The following is a 20,963-nucleotide window of genomic DNA, read 5'->3' as shown; positions in this document are numbered from 1 at the left end:
AAAATGATCTCTATGCCGTTCGGGGCATGGTTAGATATGCATGTCTTTATCTAGGTATTGTGATTAAGTAGGTACCTGTGTAGACGAAGGAACGTGTTGAATGAAATAATGGACCTACACGGTGTTGCCACACTGGAAATTGGACGCGCGGCATTATGGGAAACTTTAGAGGGAAACGAATAATGAGATATTAAGTACCTACTTGAAGTAAAGAGATGTAAAATGTAGGTGAATCGAATATAAAATAAGTCATTAATTGATTCGGCAGTCACTTTGTGGTAGTGTATATAAAAAAATATATTTAAATTTTACTTGTTAATTACCACTATTTCTTAAAATCTATTATGACACATCGCTCACTCCTTTCAACAACGTCATATATAAAAAATCGTAAATTTTCATTTGTGCGTGTTTTCGAAATGCCCAAAAAATTTACTATATCCCAGCAAAAGCGGCATATTTTTAACTTAATATTTACCCGCTACAGGGCAGAAAGTGTTGTTTTTACATTTTGAAGAAAAGGTATCGTTCGATTATTTTTTAAATATACCAAATATTTTTCAAATGGAGAAAAAAACATTCAGGTTTTACCTAAAAAGATCTTTTGCACAGTAAAAAGTTTAATAAGTGGCTTGATATTTATTTTTAATACATTTTATTGGTTTTTTAAACTTTAATAATGATCTCCTGAAAAAAAAAGTTTTTTGATAAATGACGTTGTTGCAAGGAGTGAACGACATGTTTCGATGCATTCGCAGCACACGATGTTTGAAAATAATGCGGAATGTATAGAAACATGTGACATAATAGATGGTATTAAAAATATTTAAATAAGCAAAACAAATTTCATGATGATATTTTCATTATGAATTTTATTAGGATGTTAATTACTTATTTTATCAAAATGTGTCGTTTATACAAAGTTGATTACCCCTGCTCCTAAGTTGAGACCTAAACTGAACCGGTCTATGATATAGTTGGATTTTCTTTGTTCACCGGGTGCCTTTTACGAAACACGCGGATATGAAACTATTATAATATTATGCATTACAAAACTAACCCCAGTGCAGAAGTACTCTAAGGTCCTAAGCTACATACACAAATCAAAAAAATAAAAATAAATTGTTTTTAAATGTACATACTTTTTTTTGTTTTTTTTTTTACAAATTCAATTCATTTGCTTGACATTTCTACGTTTAACATACCTTAATACTAGTTACGCTGTTCCTCTCCAAAAAAGAGACTTAGCTCTTGTGCTTGGAGAGGGACTAACAATCATTGTTTATACTTATGAATGATATAATACTTTTTTTTGTCATTACTGTATAATTTTTTTTTGTGTTTTTCAATTAACAAGAATAACAGGCACTGAATTTATTTTTAAGAATTTCAATTAATTTTGATTATTTTAATAAGAATTTAACACACTCAATGGTGCATACGGCACTGCACCCTTATGACGTAATTTTATGTTAGTCGTAATATATATATATATATATATAGATATATATTTATATATATATATATATATATATATATATATATATATATATATATATATATATATATATATATATATATATATATATATATATATATATATATATAAATATACATATATTTATATATATATATATATTTTTATATATATATATATATATATATATATATATATATATATATATATATATATATATATATATATATATATATATATATATATATATATATATATATATATATATATAAATACATATATACTTATTAAGGTACATATCACTTATGAAGGTTTAAGAAATTCGGAGATAATCGTTTTTCAGAAATCCGTGATATAATTATACATCTTAATCTTTATAGGGCCGGTCAATGTTAGCCTGAAGGGCCAACAAACGTAGAACCTAAAGTTAGACTAAAAGTTGTGCCGATTAACCTAATCAAAAAGACCCGAAGACCGATAAATATTAGCCCCAAGGGCCAACCTAGCATGCACATTCCGATTATTATCTGTTATAATATTATAGAGATTTATTTTATGTTTTAAAGATCTAGCACTAATGTTGGATTATTTGTTTTTTTTTTTTTAATTAATTTTATCACTTCTGAAATTTCAATATTAAATTTGCATATTTTTTTTTACTTGCGTCCTATATACAATAAAATGTGAGAAATTAAAAATATCATAATATTTTGAGTGTGTTCAAATGCTTGTTTCCAGATCTGGTTTTCTCCACTTAGGCGTTTTTTATTTTGACATCATAACATGTGAATAAGAATGTGGAATTCTGGGTATTTACAGGGCTTATAGCCTGTCATAGGGTGGTTTGAGTGATCATTTTACACTCTTAATTTTAGACCATACAAAGTTAATATGTGTAACGTGTAACAAATGGTGCTTAATAAACGTGACGCGTCCTTGAAATTTCACTTTCAATTCTCGTCCAATTATCGAATTACCGCTAAAACATTTCACTTAAAAATAATATCCGTGGAGTTTTTTTAAATAAATTTTAACACACTAAAATTGTTGAGAATATAACATATCATTAAGGCCTTACTCGCAATAATAGAATTCATCAAGCGTCCGGCTGCGCTGAGAGCCGGTCGTCACTTCACCCCCGATTTTCTTTTTATTATTGTTTTTTTTTTATTTTTAGAATATGTATATATTGTTTATTGAAAATTTTATATTTTATGTTATGTATATAAAATTAATACACATATATATATATATATATATATATATATATATATATATATATATATATATATATATATATATATATACATATATTTATATTTATTTATTTATATACATATATATATATATATATATATATATATATATATATATATATATATATATAAATTTTTTTACTCTTCACCTTTCAATATATTTTTTCTTTATATTTATTTCAAAGAAAAACTTGTTTTTTCATTAAAAAAACAATGCTTTGAGAAAAAAATCAATGGCTTCAAATATTTTCTAGGTTTACAGAAAATTTAAATGCGATTTAAAAAATTAGTTGGGCCCTAATAAATACGACGATGGCTGTGATAAAATGTTTGTAAATAAAGCGTTTGCAAATTTATCACCACAATCTGCAGCTCTACGCCGACTTTCGTAACTGCATTCCTGGCGAAAGATATCACAAACGCAAAATGTGAGCAATTAAAAAATATATTCACCTGGAAAATGTTACCGCGGCACGCCAACCTTTTATTTAACGAAAATTTTCTAACCACACACACAACCGAAAGCGAATTTACGATACGTATCACAAATGAGAAGAAAAACTGCCAATACACGTACGTGTTATCGCAAAGACTTGACGCCAATTGACAATTTTACAGATTCCCAGTAAAATGTCGGCGAAAAGAAAGTAAAATGAAACGATCGGGCGGGAAAACTCGGTCGGCACATGCGCAGAGAACGCGACCGGTCTGCGCAGAAATCGACGCAAGACTGGCTTTCGTACTAACAGGTCGGATTAGTATGATACTGTGAGTTTGATGGGGAACGACACCACCTAGCGGCCGAATCGGTAACATGTGACAATTGAAAAACTTTAGTGATAGTTGCGTACGTATGTGTTAGGTTAGGTTAGGTTAGGTGAGGTTAGTTTAGGTTAGTAAGTACTCATATAAACCTAGAACAAATGTAAACACATATCCTATGCAAAGTCAAAAGTCGAATCTAAGAACTAAAATAAAATTTTTAATTGGAGTTTTACTTGGTAAATACCTAACTAACTAACCATCACGCCGCTTCCCCGCAGGGATAGGTAGAGAGAATAGAACGCCACACCACTCTGTCTTTGCAAACATTCTTCGCCTCTTCCACGTTCATGCAGCTCCTCATACATACCCGCCGATTGTTACGACTCCTAACCTGACCACTTTCAAGTATCTGGCATACCTGATCGTGCCATGTTTTTCTCGGTCTTCCTCTGGTAAATACCACTGTCTTAAAATATATTTTGACATGTGTTTCGATCCATTCCGCATAATTTTCAAATACAATATGGTGTTTTAAAAAACTGTTTTTAAGGCCCAAAAACGATATTTAAGGCCCAGCATTCAATAAATCTCTACTTAATTTTCTCTAAATACAGATATTTTTTTCTACCGTTATTGCATTGAAAAAAAAAGTTTTTCATCGAAATAATTATACAATTTTGTGTAAGTGTTTGGTAAGTAAGTATATACTTATCACATAAACAAACTCATATCCTATGTAAACTCTGTCAAATCATACAACTAAAATCATATTATTAATTTAACCCTTTGGACAAGTAAATCGACCAAAGTCGCCGGAATTTTTCACTCCTTTGGACGCGTAAATTTTTATTTTATTTTATTTCATTTATTTTATTTTATATTATTTCACTTGGGATTTTTACAGCCAAAACAATATATTATACAACATTAATCAACAAAACTATGGCCAATTAAAAAAATCCTCCGATAATGCTATTCTTATGAAAGTTATGTTGGTTGAGGTGTGTGTGTGTGTGTGTGTGTGTGTGTGTGTGTGTGTGTGTGTGTGTAGTACATGGTACAGGTACATGGCTTTTACGGTTAGTAAACAAATAAAAGGAAGAAGAATATGGAAGTCTGGGCATTTACGGGGTTGACGACCGTCATAGGCTGGTTTAAGTGATCGCTTTACACACGTGTAACATTCATCGATTCTACCCATTATTGACAACCACACTACTCAAATTCTTGGAAATTCTATATATATAAGCAATGTTTCAGAATTGGTTCACATATTTAGAACTTCCAAGAATTTTAAGAAGAGTTCAATATATATGAACCAATTTAGAAACCTTGTTCTTGAATCACTAGAACTTCACTAGAGACATCTATTGGTAAGATGTAAAGAAGCTTTTTATCAAGCAGAAACTCTTATATTAGTATGTGCCTGTAAATGCACAGACTTCCATATTCTTCTTCATCTTTGATGAGATGTCAAAAAATAATATGAAAATAACTCCTGTAATTGGAGATAATCCAGATTTTGTGAACAAGTATTTGGACACACTCAAAATATTGTAAATGAAAGGAAGTAAAAGGAAATTTATAGAATACTATATTTTTTATGGAAAATAAACCTTTTTCAAATCAGCTCTTATTTTTTGCTTAACGTGCTCAACGGGTTAAGTTTTACTTGGCAAACCACTTTTCCTTAAATATATTGTGACACGTCTTTCGATGTGTTAAATCCCTAGAGCGACAGATTGAAATCTGGAAAGTCAAATTGAAGCATCGATATGGAAAGAGAAGGATAAAAATAAATTGAGTAAGTCAAAACGCGGTCTATCAGATGAATGTGCGGTAAAACGATGTATGATAGATGTTAGAATGGTAAAATAACGAAAGAATGTACGGCTGAGATAAGCATTATCGATAAATTAATAAAGGTGTATTGAGATGGTATGGACATGTGGAAAAAATGAGGGAGGGGGCACGGTTAAAAGTTATGAATCGAATTTAGTTGGAATTAGGAGCAAAGGAAGACCGAGAAATTTGGCATAATCAAGTATGTCAAAAACTTGAAAGCGGTCAGGTCAGGTATGAATGTATGAGGAGATACACCAGTGTGGAAAAGGTGAAGAATTTTTGCGAAGACAGAGTGATTTGGCGTTCTATTATATCTGCCTACCCCTGCGGAGAAGCGAAGTGATGCATAGTTTTTTTTATTTGTGTTAATAAAGTTTTTATTAGATTAAATTAAATTAAATATCGTGACTTATGTATAATTTATATTCCTAAGCAAATCGCAACACTTTTTTTTTCAGCTTGAGTTATAGTTTACCATTTTTTGTTAGGGGGAACGATCCCGCTTAGGTCATTCTTTCCCATAAAATGTACCCTTATTATCGGCGGCATCTTTTGACAGCAAACTATTCAATCCTTGTGTAACAAAAAATATTATGTAAACCATTGCTAAGAAACCGCTGCGTTTAAAGTATTATTTTTATTCTCTTAGTTATACTTGGAAAATCAACTACACATTTCTAAATTTTTTTTTATTTATTTGAAAATTACTGTTACATAAATATCCAAATACTGGACCTCGCATACTAATATAAGAGTTTCTGCTTAATGGAGAGCTTCTTTACATCTCACCAATAGATCGGCTGTCCAAACTCAAAACACAGTAAGGGACATTTTTTTGTAGTACGTTTTTTTTGCATTTTTGGACTAAGTAGATTCTACTTAGTCCAAAAACGCAAAAAAAAACGTACTACAAAAAAATGTCCCTTACTGTGTTTTAAGTTTGGACAGCCGAGATGTCTCTAGTGAAGTTCTAGTGATTCAAGAACAAGGTTTCTAAATTGGTTCATATATATAGAACTTCCGAGAATTTGAGTAGTGTGGTTGTCAATAATGGGTAGAGTTGGTAAATGTTACACGTGTGTAAAGTGATCACTTAAACCAGCCTATGACGGTCGTCAGCCCCGTAAATTCCCAGACTTCCATATTCTACTTCATCTTTGATGAGATGTCAAAAAATAATATGAAAGTAACTCCTGTAATTGGAGATAATCCAGATTTTGTGAACAAGTATTTGGACACACTCAAAATGTTGTAAATATATTTTTTGTGTTTTTCAACAATAAAATTCAATATAATTTATATTTGAAGCACTTTTTAGTGATTTATAATTAAAATATAAATTTGTTAATATCACAATAAATTTATTTTAGTGATTTTAAAACAGTTATATTTTAATAATAAAATACAATTTAGAAGACTCAAAAAACAGTGTTAGATTTAAATATATATTTTATTTTTTATTTATTAATATATTTAGATTTCTACAAAATAAACGCCAAATCTATAAATAAAATATTTTATTGATATATTTTGTAATTGGTTGGGCACCTCTGAATCAAATAGCAAATAAATTATTGACCCTACAATATAATTAGGCACTGCGGTTGAAATATAAAAAAAAATACTTGTATCATCTCCAGAGTGATTTAGTAATATTGGCAGATGTTCATTGTCCTGTCGAAATATATGTACTATTCGTCCATGCATTATTCTTCAATATACATGTTTTTTTAATACATTTTTTAATGTGTGTTTTTACTCAAATAATTTTAACAGGCGAAGGAAGATACAACTAACCTCTTGAGTCCATAGATATTTGATTATCTTGCACAATATTTTAAGTGTGGCCAAATTCAATTCTTCACAAACTGGATTTTATCCATTGAGGAGTTATTTTTACATTATTATTATTATTATTTAAACATATAAATAAAAGGGTCTCTGCTAAATAAAAGCTTTCTCAAACTGACATAGATGGCTTTTGTGAACTCATATCGCTCACTTCTTTCAACAACGTCATAAATCAAAAATCGTCTATTTTCAGTTGTTCGTGTTTTCGGAATGCCCAGGAAATCTACTATATCCCAGCAAAAGCGACATATTTTTAACTTAATATTTACCCGCTACAGGGTAGAAAGTGTTGTTTTTTGAATTTTTAAGAAAAGGTATAGTTCAATTATTTTTTTAAATTTACTAAATATTTTTCAAATGGAGAAAAAACATTTAGGTTTTACCTTTAAAAACCTGTTGCACAATAAAAAGTTCAATAGGTGGCTTGATATTTATTTTTAATACATTTCATTATATTTTTAAACTTTAAAAACGATCTCCTGAAAAATCAAGTTTTTTTTATATATGACGTTGTTTGAAACGAGTGAGTGATATGTACTGTGTCATAAGATCGATTAATATATCTAGGGGTTCCAATCATGGGTAGAATATTGAATGTTGCACGTGTGTAAAGTAATTACTTAATCAGCCTATGACAGGTCAAAAGCCTATAAATACCCAGACTTCCATATTTTTCTTCATGTGTGTTGAGGCGCCAAAATAGAATAATGTATTTATTCCAGGCATTTATGCAAATATGACAATCCCTAAAGCCTCCCCTTATTGTCTATGTTTCCACTGACTTAAAATAACCAACAGCTTCTACCCCAACTCTTCTACATCCTCTCTGTCTGCTCATGACGGGAAACGGCATGATAGTATTAGTAATAAATCATGATATAAAAAGTTTTTCTTTCTATTTCTACGAATACTATATAAAAATAATTCAGTTGGCTTGGCTTCTCAAGGTTGCCCGAGAGGTTGATAACTTATTCCTTATAAATTTATACGATGTAATTAATAGGTGGTATTCTTTGATGCTGTTAAGGCGAGATAATTAATACCCCCTAACTTGATTTTCTTAAACCCAGGTAACATTTAGCGTTATTGCATTTTTCGCTTAAAACGCCATTTTCTTTGAAATAAATATATGGTTTTCAAAAGAAAAGAGTTATTAAAAGATAGGGAGTTAAAAAAAAGATCAAAAAAATATTCTCAATACTATTAAATATTTAAAAAGTGCTATGGTAGTGAAGGGAAGTATTGTTTGGATGCTGTGGTAGTGATTGTCCTGACGAAGAGACGGGTACGTTTCGAAACCGGTAGACATAAAAATCTCGGTGAGTGGTTATTACTAACATTTTTTGTAAAAAATAAATAGGTAAAAAATATTTACATGCCAAATTCCAATATATATATATTTTTAAATGTGCGCCGACACGTGTGACTTCTCGCGCAGCCAGTCACGTACTGACTTTGTATATTTCAGACTGCTTTTTTAAATCATAAATAAAAATGATAACAAATATCGAAATCCTAAAAATTATGAATACCTAAATCAATAACGTCAAAAAATATATTAAAAAAGATATTTTTTTTATTTATTATTATTTACACAAATATTTCACTTTCATACTATTTCTGTGATCCTAAGCGGCTCATTATAAGAAAAAGGTATCAAATTGTGGTAGCGTGGGTTTGAACCAAGAAACTCTGACTTAAAGGGTCCGCGATACTGACCACGGGACCACAGCCCGATACATTTGAAACACTAAAAAATCATAAACACATATACGATATAAATCCACAATATTTTGAATGTATCTTATTCCTCGTTCACAAATCTGTTCCGGTTTGTCAACTTTGAAGTAATTTACTATATATTGACATCTCAACATATGTAGATGAAGAAGAATATGGAAGTCTGGGTATTTCAGCTCTGAAATTTTAGTAGTATTGTTATCAATCCTGGGTTACACAGACTCACATTCGGTTTTCGATAGTGAAGCTGAATGCATCGAAACACAATTTACAATATATTTTAAAACATAGTGGTAAATACCAAGATAATTTAAATTATAAATTATTTTTCTAAAGTTGAAAATCAATCCCTTAACCATGTTTTGAGAATCGGACCATATATTTTTAGGAGATGATTATTCTTGCAACATATTTTTTACTTTAATACTTCGAATTGCAATCATACTTCAATTAGTCTTACATATGTAATACAACGATGTTTCGATATAATTTGAACTAAGATTGAATTCGAAGATCTCCAGACGTACAAAAAATAAAAACGAATTGAACAAGAATGAATCATTTTACATTAAAATATTAATTTTATGGTTTTTCCTGCCTTTGTGGAATTGGATTAAGCAGGATTTTATATGGTACTAAAAAAATATAGTTATTTTACCAAAAAATAGTTAATAAAATATGTGAGCTGGTTATATATGGTATACTAATATTACTAATGTTCGCCTCCGTAGTGTAATGGTCAGCACGCTCGGCTACCGTTCTGGAGGTCCCGGGTTCAATTCCCAGGGGGGAAAAAATATGTAAGTGATTTTTTCACTGTAATATTTATTCAATATTACCCTGGACTGGTACCTGAAGCGGAGGGCTGATCACCTTTCCTTCATGTGTTAACGATCAAGATAACACTGCGTTTATATGACACAGTGCCCTATGCACCATTGGGTGCGGATAAGGGTTTTATTTATTTATTAAAAATATTACTAAAAATTTTGTAAAAAAATAAAATTGAGTGAAAATGACTAACCACAAGGTCCGTTCATATTTATTTTACCTCTGATTTATTAATATTTATTTAATTTTTTTTTATATTCATATTATTTTACTTCTGATTTTTATGTAGTTGGCCAACATAACAACCAGAGATAAAATAACTGTAGATTCACTGTAAATACTTTAAATATTAATAATATTGAGAATAGTAAATCTGTAGTTTACACACATTGAAATGGGATACAGAAGAAACTTTTTTGAAGATAAAAAAATCATATTTAAATATCTCAATATCTGAACATCAAAATATGTAAAAAAATCCACTTAGGGGTTATTTTTTACATATTTTCTTGACATATCAACAAATATTGAAGAAAAATATGGAAGTCTGGGTATTTACAGGACTTATGACCTGTTATAGGCGCGTTAAGTGATCAGTTTACAAACGTGCAACATTCACCAATCTATATATGATTGACAACCACATTACTAAATTTTTTGGAACTCCTTGATATATTGATCAATTTCATGGCATATGAGTTCACAACAGCCATGTATGTTGGATCGAGGAAAGATTTTATTTAGCCGACCCTTTCATTACCCTTTCATTTGTATGCTAGATCTATGGATTATTTTCATAAACTAAATAGGCGAATAATGTTATGGCACCAAACATGGTAGTATGACATTTTATCCTCTCCGTCCACACTTGACATGAGTTAGATAATTATCATATGATATCAGTATTTTAAATATGTTCTGTATTGCTTTATCCATTTAAAATGAAGCATTTAGAAGATTGATATATCAATCAAAATATCGATCAATTTATATTATAATGTAATCCATATGTCTAAAAGTCTATATAATTGATGATCTATAATGATATTTCTATATGAAACTCCATTACTGTATAAAAGATTTATGATTCAATGTATCATGTACTGGTATTTCACAATAAAACAATTTTATATCTGTGTCCGACCACGCGTTGCTCTGGCTCAGTCTGGATAAATGGAAAAGAAAGAAAACATAATATTCAGAGCACATATACATGTTAGTACTCACAATTCCGTTTTCTCAATTATTTATATTATGATGTTAGTATTAGAAATGTTATCATACTCTTTTCTTTCTTTTCCATTACAACAGACTGAGCCTCACTACTAGTTATTATTAGTAATACTAATTGATTCGTATCTTTATGTTCAATTTCAATTTTGCTTTTTAAATACCACTCATTCTCAGATAAAACAGTTTAAGGTTTAAATACCACTTATTCTCAGGAAACACGTGTCACAATTTCTTGTGACACGTGTTTCCATGCATTCCGCATCATTTATACTTGAAAATTAAGTGGAATGCATTGAAACATGTTTCACAACATATTTAATATAAAGTGGTATGTGCCAAATGAAATTAAAATAAAAATAACACTATAATATATAAGAGTATATTATAGTTATACTCTCTATAATAATATAGAGAGTATAATGTATAAGAGTTTGAAAATGTATGATGAGATGCCTGAATGTATGAAGAATGTAAAGAGTCTGAAAGCATTTAAATAAAAATGTTTTGTTTTATATAAATATATATATATATATATATATATATATATATATATATATATATATATATATATATATATATATATATATATATATATATATATATATATCGGTAGTGTAAAGGCAAAAGGTATATTTGTCAAATTTTTCATTTTCTAAGTTTGTTCCACAAAATGTCTAAAACAGTGTATTCCATAATCTGGAAAAAGGACATAGCTATAGTTGCAATACTTATTTAGTTTTATTAATACATTTTTATTGTACATTTAAAAATACATAAAACAAATGAGTTATTTAATTTCACAAGTTTGTTTTTGCTCTCCTGTAAAATTTGGTCTGAGACAGATTTGCCTTTATACTACCGATATATTATGTAAATTAAGTAACTTTGTATAAGTTGTAATATAAGCTAAGTATAGAAATAAAATAAAATAAAATATTGTAAATCTTTTTACATAATTCGTTTTGAGTTTTCGTACCATTTACGACGGCAATCCTTAGTGCTTCCTAGAAACAGCTTGCATTAGTATTCTTGGCGTATTATCCTTCGAGTTAAAGTTCGCATTTCACACACCTATAGTTGGCCTTGCTTCACAACCGAGACACCATAGCTGCTACAGCAACTAAAACTTGATAATTCTGTGAAAATATCATTCCGAAGCAACTGCACGACCCGGCTATAAATTACAGCAAAAATTACCTCTGGCTTCCGCAATTCAAACTGTAATACTAAGCTTAAATGCCAACATCAATGCAGGTAATTCAGACACAAAATACGTTAAACATTCTCAAAGAGCAACTAGCAGCACACCCTGGTATAACGTACAATTTGTAGCAAGAAAAAATCTAGCCAAAGGATTTATAAAATAAGATACAAAATTCACAACATTTTGAGTGTGTTTAAATCCCTATTTACATATCGCTCACTCCTTTCAACAACGTCATTTATCAAAAATCGCCAATTTTCAGTTGTGCAAGTTTTCGGGATGCCCAGAAAATGTACTATATCCCAGCAAAAGCGGTATATTTTAAACATAATATTTACCCGCTACAGGGCAGAAAGTGTGGGTTTTTAGAGGTGTTAAAAATAAAATAAAAGCGGTTAAATAAAAATTAAATATAATTAATAACCAAATAAACGTTAGTCAAAGTCCTATTTTTAATATTTTTCCCATAAAATCAAACCCAACCTAAACAGAGTTATCCCCTTCCTTGCTCTTACCCCTCCTAAAACACCATTACCCCCCCCCCCCTACCCTTTTGAAACCCAACAACTTGTACACTGTTTCTTTTTATATATATATTTAGTAATAAATGTAACCCTGAAGAGGGCAACAGGTTGTTGCCGAAACTTGTTGGTTAATAAAAATGTGAGTGGATCAGAACACAAAGTATTTTTATTTCTCGAAGTAATAAATAAATTTAAATACATAAACTAATTCCGTAGGGGTGCCTAATACATATGGCCAGGGCTGTATATCCATATCACATAATTCACAAATTTCTGAATTCGCGGCAGCATCTATGGTCGATTTGAGTAACTTTTTTTTGGCAGAGACCCTGAGTTTAGCCCAGCCTAAGACGGATATAAACCCAGTAAATTCCCAGACTTCCATAGTTTTTTCATCTTTAGACGTAAAAATGTAAAATTCCATGTCCCATTTCATTACATAATCCATTTTGATTCTAAGCACCCCATGTAACTTGTTCAAATCAACTTTGTTATAATGAATGATTATAATAATGAAATAATTAATTTGTCTCGGTTAAAAACATGATTAGGTTTAACATGTAATATACTTAAATGTAAAATACATTCATTATAATATAATGTTATGCGGTTAATTTATTTCTGATTGACTTTTGATTGCTAACCTTGTAAAAAAAAATACAAAAAATGCATTCCATGCGTATATGTAGAGCTCGACTATTTTTTGCAAGTTCCTACTTAAAGTACCTACTTTATCTTTTATACGAAGGCCTAGTATTTGAGGTCCCGATCAAGTGAATTGAGTATAATATTAAGTTTAACTAACTGAGAGTTTAATCTCAGGGATTTGAGAATGTTTTATAAAGAGAGTTTCATGTAAAAATGTATGTGTACCTATTGATTTATAAAACTCATCTCCTTCTTCCTTCTTATAAACTTCCCATAAACGGTTTTTTTGACGATTTGACATTTCGCTCACTCCTTTCAAGAACGTCATAAATCAAAATACTTGATTTTTCAAGACAGCGTTTAAAAAGTTTAAAAATATAACACAATCTTTTAAAAATAAATATCAAGCCACTTACTGAACTTTTTACTGTGCAACAAAACTTTTTAGGTAAAACCTGAAGGTTTTTTCTCAATTTAAAAAATATGTAGTTTATTTTTAAAAATATGTAAACAATACATTTTCTTCAAAATGCAAAAATAACATTTTCTGCCCTGTAGCGGGTAAATATTAAGTTAAAAATATGCCGCTTTTGCTGGGATATAGTACATTTTCTGGGTATTCTGAAAATATGCACAACTGAAAATGGTCGATTTTTGAATTATGACGTTCTTGAAAGGAGTGGGCCTATGACGGTCGTCAGCCCCGTAAATGCCCAGACTTCCATATTCCTCTTCATCTTTGATGAGATGTCAAAAAATGATATGAAAATAACTCCTGTAATTGGAGATAATCCAGATTTTGTGAACAAGTATTTGGAAACACTCAAAATGTTGTAAGTAAACTTTAGTTAAAAATTGTTCTTTAATCACTAGAACTTCACTAGAGACATCTATTGGTGAGATGAAAAGCTTTTTATTGATTTTTATTCTCATTATAAAATAGAATTACAAAATATGCACAAAAATTAAAACGTGGGCAGTTGAATTAGTGAAGTGATTTATATTTTGTGTTTGCAGGTTTCAAAGGTGAATTGTTTCCTTTTTGATATATTTCTCAATGTTACCCAAAAGGTTAAGGCTGTGGGTTTTGATGTGAAATGAATGCAAAACAAAGGCAACCATTAAACCAAAGCAACACGTGAGACACACAAGAGAGAAATAACAAGAAATGTTATTTATTCTGCGCACGATCATTGAAAAATTAACGTTCAACAATGAAAATATCGCTCACTCCTTAAAAGAACGTCATAAATCAAAAATCGTCAATTTTCAGTTGTGCGTGTTTTCGGAATGCCCAGAAAATGAACTATATTCCAGCAAAAGCGGCATATTTTTAGCTTAATATTTACCCGCTACAGGGCAGAAAGTGTTGTTTATGCATTTTGAAGAAATGGTATTGTTTAATTATATTTTTAAATTTACTAAATATTTTTCAAATGGAGAAACAACCTTCAAATTCTACCTTAAAAGATATGTTGCACAGTAAAACGTTCAATAAGTGGCTTGATATTTATTTTTAATACATTTTATTATATTTTTAAACTTTAAAAACGATCTCCTGAAAAATCGAGTTTTTTTTTATTTATGACGTTCTTGAAAGGAGTGAGCGATATGTATTTTAAAGGCGTGATGAAAAAACTAAGCACGTTTACTCAGAAATGAAGTGGAGTATTAAAACGTTTGCTTTTACTACTATAAAAAAAAACTGGTCAAAGTATGAGTTTGAGAAAAAATGAAAATAATGTAGATTTTTTTATATGTCCGCCTCCGTAGTGTAATGGTCAGTCAGTTCCGGAGGTCCCGGGTTCGATCCCCAGGGGGGGTCAAATAAATACTGGAGTGGTACCTGAAACGGAGGGCTAGTCACCTTTCCTTCGTGTGTAAACGAGATAACACTGCGTTTATATGAAGCAGTGCCCTATGCACCATTGGGGTGCGCATAAGGGTTTATATATATATATATATATATATATATATAAATATATATATATATATATATATATATATATATATATATATATATATATATATATATATATATATATATATATATATATATATATATATATATATATATATATATATATATATATATATATATATATATATATATATATATATATATATATATATATATATATATATATATATATATATATATATATATATATATATATATATATTTATATATATATATATATATATATATATATATATATATATATATATATATATATATATATATATATATATATATATATATATATATATATATATATATATATATATATATATATATATATATATATATATATATATATATATATATATATATATATATATATATATATATATATATATATATATATATTATTTACAGGAGATTATTATTTTAAAAGTGATTTGATAATTCGTATTATTTTTTGACGGTCGTCAGCCCGCAAATGCCAAGACTTCCATATTCTTCTTCATCTTGGATGAGATGTCAAAAAAAAATAAAAATAAAAATATTACGTTCATACACTTTTCAAACAAGACACACGAACGATGAACCGATGCAGCCTTGACCCGTCGATGACGTTGTTTTTAGGCATGCACACACGTTACGTCACGTTGACCTAATGTTAACCTTATCCCACCCGACCTCGATCCACTTTAGAAAGGCTTCGAGCTGGGTTTCCTTTGTTTGCTTACGTTATGGCCACCTCTTGGAGTGGGCGGAGTGATTTGTGATTATTATTTGATTTGTGAACGCAAATAAAAATTAGCCTTTTGGCCTTTTTTGCCGCTGGCAACATTAATTATAAAGAAATCGGGTAACAGACTTATGAAGCAGGCGTTCGGAGAATTTTCAACCAAGTACGTAATTAAAAACAATAAAGTGGAGTCTTCTTCTTCTTCTTCTTCTAACCCTTACCCGCACACAATGGTGCATAGGGCACTGCATCGTATAGCAGCCGTGTTATCTTGATGTTTAAATACACGAAGGAAAGGTGATCAGCCTTCCGCATAAGGTACCAGTCCAGGATCATTTTAAATAAATATTATATTGAAAAATCACTAAAATTTATTTTTAACCTTTTGGGAATCGAACCAGAGACTTCCAACATTGGTAGCGCAGCGCGCTATGGAAGCGGACAAAGTGAAGTACTATATAATAATTTAAAAAAAGAATACTTTACAATATAAACATTAATTTGTTTATACTGTATGACGTATGGATTTTTTCAGAATTGATGATCTATCATAGGCTGGTTAAGTTAAGTGATCACTTTATACAAGTGTAACAATCAACATTTTACGCATGATTTAAAACCACACTTCACCAATTTTTGAAGTTCAGAAAACATCAGTCAGTTGTCAGCATGCTCGGCTACCGATCTAGAGGTCCTGGGTTCGATTCTTAGGGAGGGTGTCAAATAAGTATCAGTGATTTTTAACTGTAATATTTATTCAATATTACCCTGGACTGGTACCCGAAGCGGAGGGCTGATCACCGTTCTTTCGTGTGTTAACACATTCACGTTCAAGATAATACTGCGTTTATATGATGCAGTGCCCTATGTACCATTGGGTTTGGATAAGGGTTGAAAAAAGAAATGAATTCAATAATTTGTAACTCCATTTTAATTTTAGTATTAATTTTAAATCAAACACATATTTTTTTGAGTCTACCAAGTTGTATTTTATTAACGAAAACACATAAAAAATTCATATTGTGACATTGTTTCGCCTTGTTATGGCATTTTCAAACGAATGTGAAGATCAAATGGACTGACGGTCCTTGTGTAGCCATACAATTCTAAGTGACAGTTTTATGCAGCAATAATTTATGGGAGACAACACTAGCTAATGGGGGGTGTAGGTATTTGTATTTCTTGAAAATTAAATATTGAATAATATATTATTAGATTAAAACCAATATTTTTTTTAGCTTTTACACTTTATTTTTATTTGACCAGCGACCGGGTTTCGTCGTTACCGACATCATCAGACTGGTAGGAGGCTATACGAATTGTTATGGTATATATAAAACAAGGCAGGAGTCGATAACCATGATTTGATATAATTTTATTGAGAAATCAATTTAATTTGAGTGAATTTAAGTATTGTATGATATTAAAAATATTTTTTTTAAAGGTTTTTTGTATTGAGAGCACGATTTTATATAAAGTTATAATATAAAAAATAAAATCGTGTATATTTTTTATAAAAATTTATAAAAAATATTTTTAATATCATACAATACTTAAATTCACTCAAATTAAATTAATTTCTCAATAAAATTATATCAAATCATGGTTATGAACTCCTGCCTTGTTTTATATATAATATAACAATTTGCATAGCCTCCTACCAGTCTGATGATGTCGGTAAAGACAAAACCCTGTCGCTGGTCAAATAAAAATAAATTGGAAAAGCTAAAAATATTGGTTTTAATCTAATAATATATTAAAAATGCAATTCCAACACGAAGTGTCAGTGGATAATATAAATCTATAAAATATTGAACATAATTAAATTTGCAGTTTTTTTTGCATATTACAATACAATATATTTAAAATATATAATAAAATACAAACCTACGTGCATCACGAAAGCTGATGGATCGCATTGATTACGTCTAGATTGTAATAATATTTATTGTAAATTACGAAGATCTGCTTCGATACGTTTCAGAGATTTGATTTTTTTATAAGGTTTTATTTATGGCCGTTCTAGATCCGTCGGCAGAATCGTGAACGATTTTTCTGATGAGTATCCAGATGTTTTCAATCACAGCTTTCGATCTAAATTTTCGTTGATTGATGAGGCTATTGCCCAACGTTTGAGATTGCTTTTGTGTGATGTTTTTAACCATCGTATATACATTTTGAGTGTGTCCAAATACTTGTAGAAATGACATAGTTTCTGCTCAATTAAAAGCTTCTTTCATCTCACCAATAGATGTCCCTATATATAAAAAAAAAATATATATATATATATATATATATATATATATATATATATATATATATATATATATATATATATATATATATATATATATATACTACTACTACTACTACTACTACCATCACGCCGTTTCCCCGCAGGAGTAGGCAGAGAGGATGGAACGCCACACTCTTCTGTCCTGACATACACTCCTAGCCTCCTTCACATCCATACATCTAGTCATACATGCCCTCCGATTACGCAGACTTTATATATATATATATATATATATATATATATATATATATATATATATATATATATATATATATATATATATATATATATTATATATATATATATGTAAAAATATGTAATAAAGTAGTGTTTGTTAAGATAATCTAGAAAAATTAGAAATAAGTAAAGCAATGAATACAGATTAACCCATAGTAAATAACCGACTTAATTTAATTTTGAATCCACTTAAGAAAAAATTCCCTTTGTGATTTATTTGACGTCTTTCTCTCATTCCGATTTTTTTTAAACAAATATCAAATCGTAATACTTTTATTTTAATGACCTGACGATTTTCCGAAACCGGCAGTCACAAATAAGTGTTTATAAAAGTGGTATTACACAATGTAAACAATGGATGATAAGGAGAGTCTAAAAATACTTCATTTACTACAACAACAAAAAACTCTGTTCACAGATATTAAACCTCTATTTTTATTATTTTTAAAATTATTTATACTTTAGTTAATTTAATTATTTCTTGAATGTTTTCCGAAGATACTTTGTGGTACATTTTATAATATCTTTATAAAATTAATAGACTTTGTTTTTACCACTTATTTTATTCATATAATTCAACCTACCGGTTTTAAAAATAAATTGTCATGATCAGGGTTTATTTTAAATATAAATAAAAACATTAAGGATTTATATGGAGTGTGTGGAAGTTTTTTTGTGAAAGTATGCTAATATTTTTAATTTTATTTATTGTTTCGGCATTAACTTTGTGGTAAGACATGTAACAATGATTAAAGAAAACACTTCGTTTTTATACAGACCTGAATGATGGAAGTTTAACTTCTGAAACATGTAGTCTATAATAAAACTCAAGTTTTAAAAAACGAAGTGTTTTCTTTAATCATTGTAATATTTTTAATGTTTTTTTTATATTTTAAATAAACCCTGATGATGACAATGTATTGTTGAAACCGGTAGGTTGAATTATATGAATAAAAAAGTGGTGAAAACAAAGTCTTTTAATTTTATAATGATAATTTAATTATTTATTGAAAAATTAAAATAGAGTTAAAATAACTGTGAACAGAGGTTTTCTTAACGAAAATGTTTAAGAGCTTCTGAAATTAAACTACAATGGTATTGATAGATATTGAAAAGAGTCGAGAGGAAATATCAGACAATGCGGTTAGTTGCGCTGATTATGCACAGCTTTTTTTTATTATCTTCTTAGGTCAAGGTGAAGATGAAGGTAGAATCATGGTCATTATGGAGGAATGGAAAATAATGGAATGAACCACTGGTTGCCAAAGATAAAAGCATTTTAAAAAGTAACAAAAAAAAAAAACAGTTATCAAATAAAATTAGCTAACTAACTAACCATCACGCTTACCGCATGGTAGGTAGACAAAATAGAACGCCACACCTATCAGTCTTTGATAACAATCTTCATCTATACCACATTCATGCATCTCCTCATATACACACACTGATCATTCCTACTCATGACATGACCACTTTCAGGTATTTAAAATCCTTGATCATGGACAAGTTTTCATCGGTCATCCTCTGCATCTATTAGATATATGCTATTTCCTATTTACATATTATTTTACATATTGAGAGACGCCTGAATAGATTTGTGAACAGGGATTTAGACACACCAAAAACATCTTATGTAATTCACAGATTAATTTAAAGTATTGAAAAAAAATTGACTTGCGTGTTTTGTACACATCGCTCACTCCTTTCAAGAACGTCATAAATCAAAAATCGTCTATTTTCAGTTGTGCATGTTTTCGGAATGCTTAGAAAATGTACTATATCCCAGCAAAAGTGGCGTATTTTTAACTTAATATTTACCCGCTACAGGGCAGAAAGTGTAGTTTTTGCATTTTGAAGAAAATGTATTGTTTATTTTTTTTTTTTAAATATACAAAATATTTTTCAAATGGAGAAAAAACCTTCATGTTTTACCTAAAATTATCTGTTGTACAGTAAAAATTTCAATAAGTGGCTTGATATTTATTTTTAATACATTGTGTTATATTTTGAAACTTTAAAAACGTTCTCCTGAAAAATCAAGTTTTTTGATTTATGACGTTCTTGAAAGGAGTGAGCGACATATGAAAGTTTTTTATCATGCCCATAATTGTTAATTAAAAAATATGCCCTCACTGAATTTTCCCGTGCCGACGGCACATTTTATTATATTTTGTTATAAAATAATATGAAACATGTTAAAACAAGATTTATTTGAAAAAAAGCTTTTTTAAATGATGGCAGCGCCATCTGTTAATCTCAATATTCAGTTGTACATGTTTTCGGAATGCCCAGAAAATGTACTTTATCCCAGCAAAAGAGGCATATTTTTAACTTGATATTTTAAGGTTTTGACACACCAC

General features: G+C 29.4%; 1 protein-coding gene across 1 annotated transcript in view; it reads right to left on the bottom strand.

The window, feature by feature from the left end:
- Window positions 1–3,465, bottom strand: part of LOC148302903 (alpha-N-acetylgalactosaminidase-like) — a 118,870-nt gene extending 115,405 nt beyond the window's left edge. The window contains exon 1 of the mRNA XM_088270866.1: window positions 3,187–3,465. The gene's annotated coding sequence lies outside the window, so the exon portion shown is untranslated. The remainder of the gene's footprint in view (window positions 1–3,186) is intronic.
- Window positions 3,466–20,963: the final 17,498 nt, after the last annotated feature.

Source organism: Brachycentrus maculatus, unplaced genomic scaffold, assembly GCF_059751285.1.
Source record: "Brachycentrus maculatus isolate JH-2025_06_01 unplaced genomic scaffold, ASM5975128v1 h1tg000398l, whole genome shotgun sequence".
NCBI classification, from domain to species: Eukaryota; Metazoa; Arthropoda; class Insecta; order Trichoptera; family Brachycentridae; genus Brachycentrus; species Brachycentrus maculatus.
This window is presented reverse-complemented; position numbering and strand designations above follow the sequence as displayed.